The sequence below is a fragment of the Panthera uncia genome, chromosome X, assembly GCF_023721935.1.
Source record: "Panthera uncia isolate 11264 chromosome X, Puncia_PCG_1.0, whole genome shotgun sequence".
NCBI lineage: Eukaryota > Metazoa > Chordata > Mammalia > Carnivora > Felidae > Panthera > Panthera uncia.
Window position 1 is genome coordinate 117,925,097 of NC_064817.1, and position 19,190 is coordinate 117,944,286.

The window sequence follows — 19,190 nt, forward strand, 5'->3', positions numbered from 1 at the left end:
AAAATTAAAGAGCTGGAGAACGGATGCATGGTGTCCAGGGGTTAGGGATGTTGGGAGAAGGATTGTGACTATAAAGAGGTAGCATGAGGAAGATCATTGTTGTGGTGAAATTATTCTGTTTCTGGATTATGATGGTGGTTACAAAAATATACTCATGTACCATTAGGGGAAACTGGGTGAAGGATACACAAGACCTCACTGTATTATATTTTCTTTTTTTTTTTAACGTTTATTTATTTTTGAGACAGAGAGAGACAGAGTATGAACGGGGAGGGTCAGAGAGAGGGAGACACAGAATCTGAAACAGGCTCCAGGCTCTGAGCTGTCAGCACAAAGCCCGACGCGGGGCTCGAACTCACAGACTGTGAGATCATGACCTGAGCCGAAGTCGGCCGCTCAACCGACTGAGCCACCCAGGCGCCCCTCTGTATTATATTTTCAACTTCATGTGCATCTACCAATTATATCAACACAACATTTTTTTAAATAGTAGCTTTATAGTGGAGCGACCTGAAAGATGACTCTTTAACTAAGTGATCAAGGCTGACATCACCAGGATGTCATGTTGATATCATGAACCCCCTGATACCATGTGATGAGAAAGGCACTTCACCACTGTGCTATTCTTCCTGAAAATGCATTAATCCCAATTTAATCATGAGAAAATAATCAGGCAAACCCAAATTGGAGGACATTTTACAAAGTAATCTTTAAAATTGTCAAGGCCATGAAAAATAAGGAAACTGAAAAATTGCAATAGATTGAAGGCAACTAGATTGGACTAAAGAGACATGACGACTAAATGCAACGTGGTATCCTGAATTGGATCCTGGAACAGAAAATGGACATTAGTGGAGAACTAATGAAATCCAAATAAAATCTATAGTTTTGTTAATAGTGTTGTACAAAGGTTAATTTCTTAGTTTTGATAACTGTACTGTGGTTATATAAGATTTTGGCATGGGGAATGCCGGATGTGCAACAGCTGTCTCTTCTGTTTTTTCAGCTTTTATGTAATTTTAGAATTATTTAAAAATAAATTTAAAAAAATACACCCCCCCCCCCAGAGATTCTAATGTGGAGCCTGGGCTGAATATTGCTGCTAATTCATCCATTAGGCCTTGCCTCATGGGTCTACACTGTATTCTCCTACTCTACCCTTCCCTTCCGCCATCAAAGTTGCCCTGCTCTGGAGGGATTTATTCTCAACTGGCTACCAACCTAAACAGGATGAGGCAAGAAAAATCTTTCTAGCACTATCCTAGTAGGAAATTCACTCCAAAATTACTAGCATGGGCACTAGCCTATCTCCTCCAGCCTGGTGCCATTATATAGTAAGAATTTCTATCTCAGAGGTTCATTCCTTTGCGTAAAGCATCATTACATCATTTTTTAAGCAGCACTTATGGATGTTGGAACATGAATTCAGTAAGAATTATGAGTCATGTGAATTGGTGTTTCAGGACTTTTCCTGTAACACCACAAAACACTGGGCATCCATGGACGAGAAAGATAAATTTGTCTAGAGTCCCCCACAATCCATTTTCACTATCTAAACAGAGAAGGTTGGCCCTTGGTTGGAGGCAGGAGGCTGACATTGTGTGTGGTTAGAGTCAGGTGCTTCAAGACCTTGAAAAGGAAGGACGACCATAGAGGGTGATGCTTCAGTCTTAGACAACTGCCTTAGGAAGTGATAGTCAACATCTTGGATAGCAAACTCCTGTTGCTATGACAGCTTCTAAGAGCACACTCAGTTCATCAGAGCCTGGGGCTTATTCAGTTGGCTCCACCCTCTTCCTGGAGTGCTGTGTTTATTAAGAGGGCCCTGCCCTTTATTTTGCTAGGATTAGTCATTATGGGTTGGTGAACTGCCCTTTTTCCCCCTCCACCCCAGCTTTTCATCTGCACCCTAGAAGGGAGGGCTGTGTCTTTGGGCCTGCTGAGAGTCCTTCAAGAGAGCTGATCTGAGAGAAAATTAAGAACAGCTGGGGGTAGACACAATGACATCATATGCCTCTAGCATAAAAGGCAGCTCAGAAACTCCGATTCAAAAAGGAGAGAAAAATAATGGGAATTGGAGAAAGGGGCTGAGACTTGGGAACTATGCAAAGGCTGATTACTGGGGAAGACAACGGAGAAGATTAAGCTGGGAGCACAAGAAGTAGCTGAGATATTGGAACGCTGAGTAGGGACCTATTAATGTAGTATTTAGCTTTAGGAGTCTATAGACATAACAGCTAAAGCTAAACAAGGACATATTGGTAAAAGCTGTGAAAATGCCCTGAGGCAGCCTATAGTTAAGAGTAAAGTTAACAAAGGAAATGGTTAGACTGAGCTTTATTACAGAGTAAGTTACAAATTGGACCCTTTGCATAAAGACTTTCTTCTTTTTCGATTGTTCTATATGAGATTGCATGGTGTATATGTAAAAGTATATTTATTTACTTTTTTGTTCTAGAGAAATTGATTCCTCTACATAAAATACTGATGGTTGTTTGGAGTGGTATATCTTTATGAAACTGAATGACAAACTTGTACAGCTTGAAGAGACATTAGAGATGATGTAGTTCAACCCTACTTTTACCCATGAAGAAATTGAAGTCTAGAGAATTAGGTCATGTCAAGATCACACAGCTGTTATGTGACAGAGTTATAGTTGGAACTTAGGTCTACCAATTCCCAGGCAAGTGCTGTTTTCACCCCACATCGATTTTACTTAGTTTAGGCATGCCCAAAGAGAGTCCAAACTTCTGTCCATATATTACCACTAGTGACTGCCAGTGGCTGTCACAAGTAAAAAGCAGACCATCTGGAATGAACCAAACTGTCTGCACAGAATTTTCTCAGAATCCTTAACGTATCAGGCATGATGTGAAAAGGTCACAATGAAAAACAGAATGCCAAGATGGCATTTATTTTATTACATCTTTTTTCTATGTGCCATCCTTAAACATAATGATGTTGCTCTGTTTAGCAGTTTTTGAAATATTATATTATCAAGTTTAAATAGCAATATCTGGCAGTATGTAGTTATGTTATCTGTTTAAAGCAGCCACACACACAACTGATACTTCAAGCTGTGCAATTATGGCAGTTGCTACCAGTTGGTGATACCTTAATTGCAAGTTTTTTCTTTGATAGGTGAATAAACCTTTGGAAGGGTGAATGTACAACATAAACCAAGTAGAATAATAATGGAGCTTCTATTATTCATCTGAGAAAGTGACAACCCAGGTGGTCTGCTCAATCAGAAAACTGCTGTTGTAACCTTAGAAATTACTGAGCATTGGTCCTCTTAAATAACATGTCTTATAAGGAGTGTAACTATTACAAAAGAAAGACAACTTAACAAATCCTATTAGACAAAGCAGAATTAATGAACTAGTCAAAACAATAATTGAAAATAAACTAGAATATCGTTGAAGAACTAAGGAACATATTGGTAACATGAAGTAGGAATAAACAGTTACCAAGAAGCATTCATAAATACAAGATATGAAAAATATTAGTTGAAGTAAAGAACTTGATTGGGAGTGAGGTTAATAATAAGATGGATACAGATGAAGAATGAATTAATGATCTGAATGACCAGATTGAATAATTTTCTCAGAAGAAATCAGAAAGGGAGAAATAGTTGGAATTTTTTTTTAATTTTAGGGATATAGAGGATGGAAAGTGTCAAGTCAGTACAGCAAGAACCCAAGGAGAGGAAAATAAAGTAAGTGGAAGAAAGGTAAGTATTTGAAGAAATAAAGACCAAGAATTCCCCACTCTTAGTAAAACATGGATGACCTCAGTTTAAAAGAATTCAGCGTTTGCCAAACAGGGTATATAAGATAAACCCCATATCCAGACACATTGTATTAAATTAAAAAAAAAAAAATAAAAGACAAATAGAAGACTTCTCAGCAAGAAAGAGCGTATCATCTACAAAGGAACAAAATCCTATTGAAGTCTCAATACACACAATACAGGAAGACAGTGGGGTGCTAAGTTTCAAAGTATGGAGGGGGAAAAACTTGGAACCTAGAATTTTATACCCAGCTAGATATCATTTAAATGTAAGTTTGAAATATTCTCAGGCATTAAAGTCCTCAAAAAGTTTACCAAAGACCTTTTTTAATAAGTCCAATAAAATAATACATACAATAGGTATAAATAGGTGGACTTCCCCAGATGACTCTCACAAGTATTTATTTTTAAATTTTTTTTTCAACGTTTTTTATTTATTTTTGGGACAGAGAGAGACAGAGCATGAACGGGGGAGGGGCAGAGAGAGAGGGAGACACAGAATCGGAAACAGGCTCCAGGCTCCGAGCCATCAGCCCAGAGCCCGACGCGGGGCTCGAACTCACGGACCGCGAGTCGTGACCTGGCTGAAGTCGGACGCTCAACCGACTGCGCCACCCAGGCGCCCCAGTATTTCTTTAATTTATCAGATGCATCAACACTCCTCTTTGGTGGCATCTCCAGGATGGAGTTCTTTGAAGGGAGCCACTCTGGAGTCTGTATGCTATTTTGTAGAAACCTTGAGGGGTGTATTTCTGCTTTTGTTACAGTCTTGTCTTTTCTGTTAAGCTTACAAACTACCTGAGAGCACAATATTTCTTTCTCTATTCCCAGGAGTACTTGTCACAGCGTCCTTTACATGGTAGGTATTCACTAGATGTCTATTCCGGGAAGGAAGAGAATGAGACAGGGAGAAGGGGGGTTAAGGCTGGAACATGAAGCTATGATTTTTCCCATTCAAGCGAATAGCTGCTCTATCCTGTTTTTGTGACCTCCTAATGTGTGTCAGTGTTTTTCACTTCAGTGGACCATGTTTCCAATGTTAAGTTTGACTCTAAGTGATTCAAAGATAGTTGAGCATTATTCATTTCACTATCAAAATATTAAAGGCAACTTGCTTATTTTGACTCCATTTGATCATTTACTTGATTTTCCATGACTCTCAAACTCCCTCTGAGTCATTAACAATGGAAAGTGATATTCTTGCATGCCAGTAAATATTCCCAAGTCAGGAATAAGAAGGGAAAGTAATCCACAAGGGTTTTGTTTTGTCTAGAATTTGTCAGTACATCTCCACAGAGTTGGTGAAAATCTCCCTTCAGTGAGGCAGTTCTTTTTGCTCTTCTGTGACTGTACAACAATTGCCCACTGAGACAGTATGGGTAATGCACACCTGTTGGCATCCAAACCCTAAAAGTTTAGTTTTGAATCAGGGACCTTTGCATTTCAGGGAAGAGTTGGGTGGGTGGGTAGTAATACACACTTCTCCTTCCCTTGATACTGTTTGTTGGTGTTTGGAGGCGGACAGAACAAGAGGCACCAGGGCTGAGAAGGGCATTAGAGTTATTCCCTTATACCCTTCTTGTAGGCAAATGTCATCTTTACCACCCATCTTAAAAAGCATTTGTGTATATTTAAGATACTTGCCTGTGAAGAGTTTTCAAACTTTCCATACTAATTATTTTGTTGCAAATCTCAAAGATAAGTTGCTGGCCAGAACATAAAATTACAGTAGCAGGCCCTGAAAATACATGTATTGACCATGTGCATTTTGGAGGCCAACATTATCATTGGCAGCAAATGCCAGCAGATCCCCAGCCCACCATCCTCTGCTCTATGCTTTCATGTTTCAGTTCTTGGTCATGTGTTTTTAACATTGAGTTGAGGTTGTTAGCAGAAACTCTGGCATCTGGAATTAATTGAGTTGTTGCTCAGGTACTTGGAGTTTTAAAAACTCTAGGAAATCGTGTAACGTTTGGGCATGATGTGGGTTTAATTCAATAAGTAGTCATGGAGCACCTGCTCAGTGAAGGCTCAGCTCTGGGCAGTGCCCAGGTACACTTATCAGTGTAAAGGAGGTACCAGGGGAGGGGTACAAATGAACAGGAATTTTAAATAAGGGATAGAATATATCCTTGTGGAACAAAGAATTCTTGAGAAGGTGGCCTTGGGGACTGGCATTAAATAACAGAATTTCTACAGGCAGAGTCATTCTAGGAGGCAAGAACAGCTTGAGTAAAAGTAACAAAAGTGAGAAATCTTAGGATCCATTTAGGGCTACTAATAGTCGTCATGTATTGAGTCATTATTCTGTGCCATGCATAGTGTTAGGTACTTTGCATGCATTCTCTTGTTTTGTTGCCATTCACAGCAATCTCATTAGTTATAGGCAGTATCATCTCTACTATACAAATCAGGAGACTAAAGCTTAAAGCAATTAAGTAACTTGGTCACCTGCAGAGCCCAGCTCTGTTGGGCTCCAAATCCAGCCAGTCAGCCTGCCTGCCTTCCTTCCTTCCTTCCTTCCTTCCTTCCTTCCTTCCTTCCTCCATCTCTCTCTGTCTCTCTTTCTCTCTCTCTCTCTCTCTCCCTCCCTCCCGTTTTATTGAGATATAATTGACATATAACACTGTATTAGTTTAAGTTATACAGCATGGCGATTTGATATATGTAAATATTGTGAAGCAATTACCACAATAACTTTGGTTAACATCCATCAATTTACCATTACGCTCTATGCCTCAGAAATAAACGTGACTAGAAAGCAAGGTTCAGACCATGCTATGGAGAGCCTAACATGTTAAGTGAAGAATGCTAAACTTAAAGTGGCAGATTGTAAAGTTAAGGGGAAAGGGTTTTCCCTGTAACAGGAAGTAAATGGTCAGTAAGGGATCGTCAAACTAGAGACCAATGAACAGCTCCAAAACTTTTCTTCTTTCCTCATTTGTTCTGTCCCTTCTTGTTTGGAGAATGGGCTGAGTAGGAAAGAGACCTCTCTGTTTCTCTTAGGACTCTTGTATAGAATTTCCACTTTGGGGGATCCTTTTTGTTTTGTCCGATTTCTTACCACTGCACATTGTCTTACCTCTGAGGAGGGAAGTTCAGAATCTAAACTTTGTCTAACTGTAAAATTGGATTGCTTAAATTTCAGTTTCCATTGTGTTACCTTGGATAGCTAAAACCCCTGTTATCTTTTTGACTAATTCTTTAGTTTGGGTCTTCTTTTTTTTCCGATCTTTTTTTTAAGTTTATTTATTTTGAGAGGGAGAGTGCACCAGTGGGGGAGGCACAGAGAGGGAGGGAGATAAAGAATCCCAAGCTGGCTCTGCACTGTCGGCGCAGAGCCCAGTGCGGGGCTCGAGCCTACAAACCGTGAGATCATCACCTGAGCCAAAGTCAAGAGTCTGACTTAACTGACTGAGCCACCCGGGTGCCCCTGGTTTTGGTCTTTTATGTAGCTTCTCTTCTGGCATAAAAAGAGGATTCATTAATTGCTTATGGGTGTAATCTTCCTTCTCAGTCTCATACAGAAACTGGAAGGCCCTCTTGCCCTCACTTGATAGTTAGCTACCTCTTTTAACAACCTTGGTTTGGGATCCAGAAGGAGCAGCATATTAGGATCTTTAGAACCTCTAACATGCAATCCAGTTTTTGACCTTCCACATAAAAGATAACCTGAGGATCCCTTAATGAATTTGATATTGGTTTAGACAGAAACTTTAAAAAAGATTTTATTTTGAAATAATTTTAGACTTGCAAAAAAGTTGCAAAAATAGTACATAGAATTCACTTCATCCAGCTTCACCAAATGTTAACACCTTACATAATCATAGTAGAACTTAAAAACAAGGAAATTATCATTGATACAATATGATTAACTAACTTACAGACCTTATTCCAATTTTGCCAGTTTTCCCACTAATGTCCTTTTTCTGTTTAGGGATCTAATCCACCATCCCACTCCATCTGGGATAGTTCTTCAGTCTTTGTTTGTCTTTCATGCCCTTGACACTTCTTAAAAGTATTCATCAGTTATTTTGTAAATTGTCCTTCAATTTGGATTTATCTGATGTTTTCATATGATTATATTGAGTTTATGCTTTTCTGGCAAGAGCACCACAGAAGTATGTCTGCCCTCAGTGTGTCATATCTGGGGGTTCATGATATCTATGTGTCTCATTAATGGTGACATTAACTGTGATTGTTTGGTTAAGGAGGTGTCTTCCAGGTTTCTGCATCATAAAGTTACTATTTTCCTCTTTATAATTGATAAGAATCTTGCGGAGGGGCTCCTGTGGCTCAATTAGTATAGCATGAAAGTCTTGATCTCAGAGTTGGGAGTTCAAGTCCCATGTTGGGCATATATTTTACTTAAAAAAATAAAAAAAGAATCTTGTGGAGAGATACTTTGAGATGATGCAAATATTATATTTGTCATTATACTTTTTCCCACTAATTTTTGCATCTCTCCATCTATCTTAAACACCATGAGTTCATACTGATACCTCAAATTCCAACCTAACAGCACAGGCCTCATTTCTGACCTTTCTCCTTTCCTTAATTTTTACCTCTTCTCTCCAACAGTGAGAAAGCCAACATTCATTATGTACAGTATATTCACAAATTTTATCAACCCTAGTGTATAGTGCTCTTACCTCCCTTCTTTTCACCCTGTTCCTGCCCATCCCCTTTAAGTAAGCAAGCTCATTCATTTCTGCTTGATCATTTCTGTGTTTTTGCACCAATGAGCAGATGCATGTACACTTTTTTATATACCATTCTTTCCTACATGAAGGATAGAGTAATATAGAAACTCTTCTGTAATTTGCTTTTTCTCACTTAACAGTATATCCTAGAAATCACTCCATGTCAGTTCATAGAGATCTTACTTATTCTTTTATGTCTTAGAACTGCATTGTGTATATTTCATAGTTTATTTAAACATTCTTCTATGTTATTGGCATTAGGGTTTTTTCAATATTTTGAAATAACAAACAACGCTGCAATTAAAAACCTGGTACATATGTATTTTTTATTGTCAGAGGTGTATCTTCATGGTTAATTCTTAGAATTGCTGAGTTGAAAGGTAAGTGCATGTTAGTTTTGTTGGCCAATGGCAAATTCTCCTCCATGCGAATTGTACCAATGTACATTCCCACCAGCAATGTTTAAGAGTGCCTGTTTCTCTGCAGTCTCACAAATAAAATATATTTTTATTCTTTTACATTTTCATCAATCTATAGGTAAGAAATAGTACCTTGGTGTTGTTTTAATTTGTATTTCTCTAATTTTGAGTACGTTGGAGCATCGTTTCACATGTTAAAGGATATCTAGATAGATAGATAATTTGTGAATTATCTGTTCATGCCTCTACCCCCTTTTCAATCAATTTTTTATCCTTTTCCCCTCAATATTTGAGTGTTCTTCATATTTTAGGAAACTAGCCTTTTGTGATATATGCTGCAAATATTTTCTCCCAGTTTATCAATTGTTCTTTCACTTTATTTTTCATCTTTTTTTTTTTTTTTTTTTTGCTGTGTGGAGATTTGCTTTTATATTGATCAATTTGTTAATCTTTAGTTTTCACTGGATATTGGATTTTTTTCTTTTTTTTAATGTTTATTTTTGAGAGACAGAACATGAGAGGGGGAAGAGCAGAAAGAGAGGGAGACACAGAATCTGAAGCAGGCTCCAGGCTCTGAGCTGTCAGCACAGAGCCTGATGCGGGGCTCAAACCCACAAACTGTGAGATCATGACCTGAGCTGAATCAGATGCTCAACCAACTGAGCCACCCAGGTGCCCGTGATTTTTTTTTAATGTTTATTTATTTGAGAGAGAGGGAGAGGGAGAGAGGGAGAGAGGGAGAGAGGGAGAGAGGGAGAGAGAGAGAGAGAGAGAGAGAGAGACAATGAGCAGGGGAGGGGCAGAGAGAGAGGAAAACACAGAATCCGAAGCAGGCTCCAGGCTCTGAGCTGTCAGCAGAGAGCCTGACGCGGGGCTCAATCTCACAAACCACAAGATCGTGACCTGAGCTGAAGTTGGACGCTTAACTGACTGAGCCACCTAGGTGCTCCAGTTTTCACTGGATATTGAGTTCATTTTAGTTATAAAGCCTTTCCCTGCAGCATGATAAAGAGGAATTTGTATATGTTTTCTTCTAGTACTTGTATGATTTCAGTTTTTACATTTAGATCACCCCCCCCTTTTTTTTTAGCTTATTCTCATGTATGGTATGAAGTATGGATCTTATGGTTTTCCAATGGTCCCTGAATGATTTATTTATTTATTTTAAATGTTTTATTATTTATTTTTGAGAAAGACAGGGACACAGAGCATGAGCGGGAGAGGGGTAGAGAGAGAAAGAGACACAGAATCTGAAGCAGGCTCCAGGCTCTGAGCTGTCGGCACAGAGCCCGATGCGGGGCTGAAACCCATGAACTGAGATCGTGACCTGAGCCAAAGTCGGACACTTAACCAACTGAGCCACCCAGGCGCCCCATCCCCGAACATTTTATTTAAAAATGACTTGAAATGCGTCTTCATCAATGGTTTGAGATGCCACTTTTATACTAAATTTCCATATATGCTTGAGTCCATTTCTCAATATCTTTAAATAAGAGGATGTTTATACCCATTCTCTCTCATTACCTGGCATCCAGCAAGTTCCCTGTAACTAGGAATTTCCACAATTCCTAGTGGAAAATCCTATTGCAGAATGTGCAATAACTGGAAAGCCAGAATAAAGGGAAGGTATAGTCATTGCTAATCTGACAGTCCAGTGGTGGTAACTTCAATCCCATGCAGTTCTGGATTTAATCCAGAATCTTCCCAGTCAGGAGATGCCTATGCATGGTAGGCCAGAAGCAGACAGTACTTTGGAGACTTTTGGAAGATTATGGAAAGCTCACTTTCAGTACACTTGGACTTGCATTCCTGTAGTTTGCCCAGGTACTGTTGTTGGTTGGCTTTCTTTTTAAAACACTGTCTTTGGCTTCATTGGGACCAGCAGATTCTGCAAATGGACTGCCTAGAGAGGAAATATCCCACCATTATGGGAGGAGATTCAGTTCTGTATTTATTACCTTTGGCAAACTCATGATGCAGTAACTGCAAAGACACACAAATCACTCCAGTACCAAAACTCTCACTCCCACAACACCTGTGTTTAATGATGGTTTTTGTTTTCTGTATTTATGATACTTTGACATTTTGGACCCTTATGGACCCAGAGAGGGACTGCTTCTCCCAGAGTTAGCTAATTTTAGAGATAACTTGCCTGCAGCACATCTTTTAATGAAAACCAACTAATCCTGAGTCCATATCCCACCCTTCTTTTATCAGGCTTCTAGAGCCCAGGACCATATCCCTCTGCACTAAATCACCCTAGGGCTAGGTACTAGACAGCTAGGGACCAGCCCGATAGCCTAGAGCCTGTCAAAGTTATTCAAACTATCTGATCCTAAACCTATTCTTAAACCTACTGTGCTGCTTGCTTGCCCTGTTCCTTTAGCTTCCTCTCTCAGAAAACCATAATAAAGGCTTTTGCCTATGCTTTCCTTTTACTCCTTTTGCCTTCTGACTGACCCTGGTGATTCCCCATATGGCTCTTCATGATGTGGCATGTCCCTTTCTTGGAAACTGTCACAAAATATTTTTTTAAGTTTATTTATTTTGATGGGGTGCCTGGGTGGCTCAGTCAGTTGAGCAACCAACTCTTGGTTTTGGCTCGGGTCATGATCTACCATTTCATGGGTTCGAGCCCCATGTCAGCACTGATAGTGTAGAGCCTGCTTAGAATTGAGAGAGAGAGAGGGAGGGAGGGAGGGAGAGGGCAAGGGTCAGAGAGAGAGGGAGAAAGAGAGAATCCCAAGCAGGCTCTGTCAATGCAAAGACTGATGTAGGGCTTGAACCCATAAAATGTGAGATCATGACCTATACCAAAACCAAGAGTCAGTTTCTCACCTGACTGAGCCACCCAGGTGCCCCCAAAATATTTTTTCAATGGCAGTTGTCTCCTGATCTCACTATACCTGAATAATAATAAAACCTACATTTTAAAACACCATAAGAATGCAATCAACCAAACCTAGAGTGTAGGAAAAGTTACAGGACAAATTGCTTTATTTTTACTAATTTAATTGGTTAAAAATATAGCTTTCATTACTGTTGAAATTTTGCATTCTTTGATAACTAGTGTGACTGAATTTTCCTTACTGATTTAGTAGTTGTGTTTTTTCCTGTGAAGAAGTGACTTGTGTATTCTCGTCCTTTGACCATTTTAGTTAGAATGTGTTTTAAAACAAACTTGATCGGGGCGCCTGGGTGGCGCAGTCGGTTAAGTGTCTGACTTCAGCCAGGTCACGATCTCACGGTCCGTGAGTTCAAGCCCCGCGTCAGGCTCTGGGCTGATGGCTCGGAGCCTGGAGCCTGTTTCCGATTCTGTGTCTCCCTCTCTCTCTGCCCCTCCCCCGTTCATGCTCTGTCTCTCTCTGTCCCAAAAATAAATTAAAAAAAAAAAAACGTTGAAAAAAAAAATTTAAAACAAACTTGATCAAAATGATTCACAGATATAATTATAAAATGTAAGATATAAAACTTTTGAAGGAAAGCATAGGAAAGAAATGTCCAGATCTGGGGCTTGGTGAAAAATTCTTAGACTTGACTGGAAGGTATTATGCTAAGTGAAATTAGTCAGAGAAAGAAAAATATCATATGACTTCACTCATATGAAGACTTTAAGAGACAAAACAGATGAACATAAGGGAAGGGAAACAAAAATAATATAAAAACAGGGAGGGGGACAAAACATAAGAGACTCTTAAATATGGAGAACAAGCTGAGAGTTACTGGAGGGGTTGTGGGAGGGGGGATTGGCTAAATGGGTAAGGGGCATTAAGGAATCTACTCCTGAAATCATTGTTGCACTATATGCTAACTAATTTGGATGTAAATTAAAAAAATAAAATTAAAAAAATTCTTAGACTTGATACCAAAAGCATTATCCACAAAAGAAAATATTTATAAATTGTAACTCATCAGAATTAAAACGTTTTTAAAAATTAAAAAAAAAATGCAAAACTTTTACTCTGTGAAATACCATGCTAAGAGAATAACAGACAGTCTATAGACTGGGAGAAAATAACTTGCAAACTACATATGCAACAAAGGACTAGTATCTATGGTATATAAAGAACTCTGAAAACTCAACAGGAAAAAAACCCAAATAATCCAATTAGAAAATGGGCAAAATATATGAAGAGATTTTCACTGAATAGGATCCGCAGATGGCAAATAAACACATGAAAAATATATTCAACATCATCAGGTTTTAGGGAATGCCAGTTAAAACTACAATGAGATATCACTATTTACCTTTTAGAATGGCCAAGATAAAAAAAAATAGTGATAACATCAAATTCTGGTGAGGATATGGAGAAACTACAACTTGCATACATTGCTTGTGAGAATATAAGATGGTATAGTCACTCTGGAAAGAAGTATGACAATTTCTTATAAAATGAAACATGCAATCACTATATAAGAGCTATTGTACTCTTGGGCATTTATCCCAGATAAATGAAAGCTGATACCACATGAAAATGTGTACACAAATGTTCATAGTAGCTTTTTCATAATAACCCCAACTAGAAACAACCCAAATGTCTTTCAGTGGGTGATAGATAAACAAACTCTGGTATATCCATACCATTGAATATTATTCAACAATGTAAAGAATGAATTTCTGATACATACAAAATCCTGGATGGATACTAAAGACTTGATGCTTAGTGAAAAAATGTCAATCTCAAAGGATCAAAAGTGTATGATTCTAATTATGTAAGCTTCTTGAAATGACAAAATATAAAGATGGAAGATAGATTAGTGGTTGCCAGGAGACAGGGGCAGGAGTGATGGGTGAGAGTGACTATAAAGAAGTAGTATCTGGGAGTGCCTCTGTGGTAATGCAGCAGTCTTTTATCTTGATTGTGATTGCATGAATCTACACGTGATAAAATCGCATAGAACTATACCTCTCTCACACATGTGAGTACATATAAAAACTGGTAACAACTGAATAAGCTGTAGTCTAGTTAGCTGTATTTTACTATAGTCATGTAAGAAGTCACTATGGGGGAGGCTGGGGAGACCAGTCAGTGGACTCTATGAGCTATTTTGCAACCTCCTGTAAGTCTGTAATTTATTTCAGAGGAAAAAAATTTAAAAAGCAATGCTAGAGTTTTAATTGGAATAGCACTGAATTACACATTGAATTAGTTTGGTAGTCATTGACACCTTTACAATGTTGTCTTCTCATGTTCATGTATTTATTGCCTTGAAAAAAATGTTTGTCATTTATTGCTTTTATCAACCAAGATAACACATGGGAGTTTAATGTTTGCCTATATCAAGGTTAGGGCAAACAAACTTACTTTACTTTTAAGCATTTTACTCCAGATTTTCTGCATGACATGAGTTATTGGCTTCTTGGATGTTCCTTTTTTAGTATGTAGTTTTTAGTATGTGTTCTCTAGATTACTACATATATTCTAACTTTTCACAGTCTAAGTAAAGATAATATTACAGAACTTTATATGAAATGTAGAAACTGAAAAATTAGAGGTAGTTTAACCCCTCTCCATTTTTCATAACTTGTCATATGTATTATATCTATATATAAAGCCTACAAGATGAGAACATCAGTTTTGCTTTAAAAAGTGCCACGTATTTTAAGAAATTAAGAGGAACATTAGTTTTTTTTATATTTACCAAGATATTTATTATTTCTGCTTTTATTTTTTAATTTTTTTCTTTTTTTTCTTTTATTTTTAAGTAATCTTTACACCCAACATGCGACTCAAATTTACAATGCTGAGATCAAGAGTTGCATGCTCTACTGACTGAGCCAGCCAGGTGCACCAACCTTTATTTTTAAAATGGGTATCTCATTTTCATTTGGTTCATTTCCTTTCAGCCTGATGAAGAATTTTCTTTGGTCAAGAGGTCAAGTAGTGGGGCTCCTGGGTGGCTCAGTCAGTTAAGCATCCAACTTCGGCTCAGGTCATGATCTCACTGTTCATGAGTTTGAGCCCCACATCAGGCTCTCTGCCATCAGCCTGCCTTGGATCCTCTGTCCCCCTCTCTCTTTGCCCCTCCCCCTTCTTGGAAGTAAATAAACATTAAAAAAAACCGAGGTCAAGTAGTATCTAGGCAGTAGTGCTATGGCTAATGAAGCCAGTAGGGTCACTAATACAACTATGAGGTTGGCTTGTCACACTTACATAGATTCATCTGGTAAGGAGGCAGTAAGCCCAAATGGATTCAGTTGATTATACAACAATAGTAAGATCAGCATGGTATTAACATTCCACATCTCTAGTCTCACAGGATGACACTGAACCAGAGGATCCAGATGATAGGTGGCACAATGGGCTACTCTGCTATTGAGGACTCAATTCTAAACTACAGCAGATATTTTTATAGCATGCAGCTGTACCCTAAGGGAAGGGGGGCAAGGTGATCAACTGATATTCAGGAGATGGAGAGAACAGTCTTGTGATAGTTCCTTACCAGGTTGCTTATTTCCCTTCTCCAGGAAGAGTTGCAAGGTGTTCTCCGAAGGCACAGGTCAGATTGTGGTCAAACCCTGACTAAGTGGTGTGCATGGTGACAGAAATACTATTGGGGCACTGTGTGGTACAGCTATTCTTCTATACCTTTAGTGTTTCTTGTAGTTCTGGTCTGCTGGCAAATAAGTTATTTTTACTTATGTTTTATCTGAAAATGTCTTTGTTTTGCCTTCATTCTTGAAGAATATATTTGCTGAGTATAGAATTCTGGGTTGGCTTTTTTTCTTTAAATCACTTTAAAGATGTTGGTCTTTTCTCTTTGGCCTCCATTGTTTCTGATGCCAGCCATATTTGAAACTTTTCCCCTCTGTGTATAAAGTGCTGTTTTTCTCTGGATGCTTTTGATTTTCTAATTATATTTATTTTTTCAGCAGTTTGTGGTATTTTCAGAGTTTTGTTTTCTATCCTCATGGGGTTTACTAAGCTTCTTAAATTTTAAATTTATATCTTTTTCCAAATTTAGATAAGTTTAAGCCATTGCACATTAAATGTTTTTTTCTACCCCATTCTCTGCCACCTCTCCTCTAGAACTCTAATTTCATGTATATTAGACCTTTGAATATTGTCCCATATGTCCCTGAAGCTCTGTTCGTGTTTTTGTTTCCTAATATATTTTCCTCTCTGTTCTTCACATTGGATATTTATGTTGTTCCATCTTAAGTTTACTAAAGCTTTTCCTCTCTCATTTCCATCCTGCTGTTTGAGCCTATCCAGTGATATTTTTTTAATTTAAGATACTTTATTTTTCATTTCTGAAATTTTTATTTTGTTCTTTTTTTTAATGGCTCCTATTTCTTTGCTGTGATTTTATATTTTTTCATTCATTGTAAGCATATCTTCCTTTACTCTCTTGAGTGATTATAATAATCACTTTTAAATTCTTGTCTCCTAATTCCAGCATTTGGGTCATCTCAGGTTTGTTCTCTGTTGATTTGCTCTTGTAAATGGATCAAAAATTCCCAGTTCATCATAAGTTGAGTAACTTTGGATTATATCCTATATATTTTGAATCGAGATTTTGGATTCTAATGTATTCCTCTGAAAAATATTGATTCCATTGTTTTGGTGGATACTTTAATATGGTTACATTCAAACTCTGAACTTTTCCTCTTAGGTGGTAGTTGAAATCTTAGTTCAGGGCTTTGATCTTTAACGGAAGTCTGTCCCACATATGTGTGGTTCAGGAGTCAGCTAAGATTGGAATAGAGTCTGTAGACAGAAATTGGGGTTCCCTGGATCTGGCTCTCTCCTTTCCAGGATTCCCCCTTAGTTTCCAATGGCTGTTGTTGTTCTGAGGTGTGCCTGTAGTTCTTCATACCAGATAGATTGTGGGTTTGCTATTGGCGTATTAATTACTCTTGGTGTCTAAACTACCTGTAAGCTTTAGTTTGCCCTCATTCTAAAAGCTATTTAAAAAGTGGGTAACTCACCTTGTGCCAGCTTCCCTTCAGAACATGCCTGCTTCTTTTCACTCTCTAGTCTTCATATTGTTGTTTTTAACATTTTCCCCTGAGTTTATAGTTGCTGTCAACAGGAAGATCAGGATCAATAGGAGTTTACTCAGCCATATCAGAAGCAGAAGAAACTATCTTGCTTAATTTTTATTTCACTACTGCCAATTTGTCCTTAACGTGGGATTCTGTCCCAGAAGGGAGCGTTGGCAGGTCAGTGTTGAGAGTTCATAGGGGCTAGATTCCTCCAGTGCCTTCAGTCCTTCTTGCTACAGGCCCTTTTCACTCACTTGGTATTGGAAAGTGTAGAGCCTCACTTACTTTCAGCTGCTAATTCTCAGTTGTACCACCATGCTTTCCAGTGAATACCCATTGGCTGTTTTTCCTTGTGAGTTCCTATTCTGCTTGGGTTATTGGCTATCTTCGGTTGTAATGTATAACTATGGGGAGAAACTAAACCTTAAGTCTTGGCTAGTGCCCCCCCCCCCGCCCAATGAGTTTGATGGGAGAAGATATGCCTCCAGAGAGAAAACCTCTAGTGTTACAAATGGTAACTCAGCCTTCATGTTGCTTTCTTTCAAGAGAAGCCTCTCCCAGTTGCAGTCCTCTAGCTTTTAGGTTACTGGTGTGTGGATGCAGGCAACCTTATGGACCAGCCAATATATATGCACTTATTACCTAGCACCATCATACTGGCCAGCCCTGAGTTGCATCCCAAAGTTACCGTGCCACCCATGGTGGATACTAGTCTATCGCTTAATGTCTCCCAATGGCAAAGGGAGAGAAAATTGGTCATCTCAGGACGATGATAAGGAGAGAAAAAGGAGCACATTTGAAAAAATTATCACCTTAACTCTTGTACATTTTTCTTGTCCTTTAATTTTTTGGGGTCTTTCTCCCCAGTCCTATCTTACTCAATAAGATATCTTACTTTCTCCCCAATCCTATCTTACTCATCCGCCTTTTGTTTTCTTAGAGGTTTCCTCACTGTTTTTATGCTATTTTGATAGAATCATCTATCTCTGAATTCTGTGACATGTCCAGGGTTGGGTTCTGGAGAGAGGGCCAGTTCACAATTTTGCAATTTTAATAAGAACTGGAATAGCTATCTCTTTTCATTAAAAAATGAAAATACCTAAAAATTTTTAGATATATATTTCAGGATATTGGAACTTAACAAGAAATTCCTTCTGAACCCTAGAAGACCTTTGAGAATTTCAAACAATGAAGAATAATTGATCATCAGATTTGGGTGCTTCCCCAGTTAATGACATAGACATGAGATCACCATCTGTGGTATAGATATAAAGTGCACCTTTGCAAACATATGTTCTAACAGTATAGGAGACAACTTTGATTTTCATAAACCATCTCATCAATAGGCAGAAGAGTAATGAAGACTTTTCCTGTGACATTATTGACCAGACATAGGGCTGTGATTGCAATATGTTATTGTTATCTAATAAAAGTAACAATATCTGATTATTTTTTCCTTTGCTTATGAGCTTTGCATATAGTCTTATGAGGGTAAGTTATAATTTATAGCTTCTAAGGAGATTAGGATGATAGAAAGTTTGAATGAAAAAAAGCCATATCAAATTCCTCTAGTTCTTAATTTTGTCTGAGCTATTAAAACCTAATTAGACAAAGACTAAATTCTTGTTTATTAGAAGCTTCAGAAGTCTTACAAATGAGTGCTAACATAGTTATGGGAGTCCATTGCTTTCTACTCCATAAAGTCTTTTGTAAAAGGCATCACATCATTTTAATAACAAGTGTGTGTTCCGTGAATATACTCATTCACTTTGAGAAAACAGCCCCAACCATTTGCAATCCACTGATTCCAACTGTTTAAGCAAATGAGTGCATGAGCCATTAGCTGGCTTCTTTCCTTCTTATATCTTCTCTCTCATTAGTACACCATCCCCACCCCCATTCCTGTTGAAGCACTATTCATGTCCTCTCAGACCAGCTCAAATAGTAGGAGCCCAGTGCCTCCTCTGCAAAACAGAATTGATTGCTTCCTTCTTTATTCTTCTTTCTGTGTCTAACACCTAGCTCTGAACCTAACTTGTAGTAAATGTTAGGTGAATGCAGTAAGAGTAAAACCAACTGTGAAATGTTATCATTTTTGGAGATTGGCCACAAAGATGATGCTTTCAAAAAGCCCTTTCTCCTTTATTCCCAAGACCCAAGCAAGCATGCTAAGACCACTTGTCTAAGACTTGCTGTGGCTATTTATTTATATTGGGAGCAGAGGGAACCAAGAAGCATGGCATTTATTGAGCCCGTGGATGCTGGCATTAGCTTGCCTGTGCTTGG

At 38.3% G+C, this 19,190-nt stretch overlaps 1 long non-coding RNA gene across 1 annotated transcript in view; it reads left to right on the forward strand.

The window, feature by feature from the left end:
* LOC125932043 (uncharacterized) overlaps positions 1-19,190 on the forward strand; it is a 275,833-nt gene that overhangs the window by 83,238 nt on the left and 173,405 nt on the right. The window contains exon 4 of the long non-coding RNA XR_007460523.1: positions 3,658-3,733. This is a non-coding gene — a long non-coding RNA (uncharacterized LOC125932043). The remainder of the gene's footprint in view (positions 1-3,657; positions 3,734-19,190) is intronic.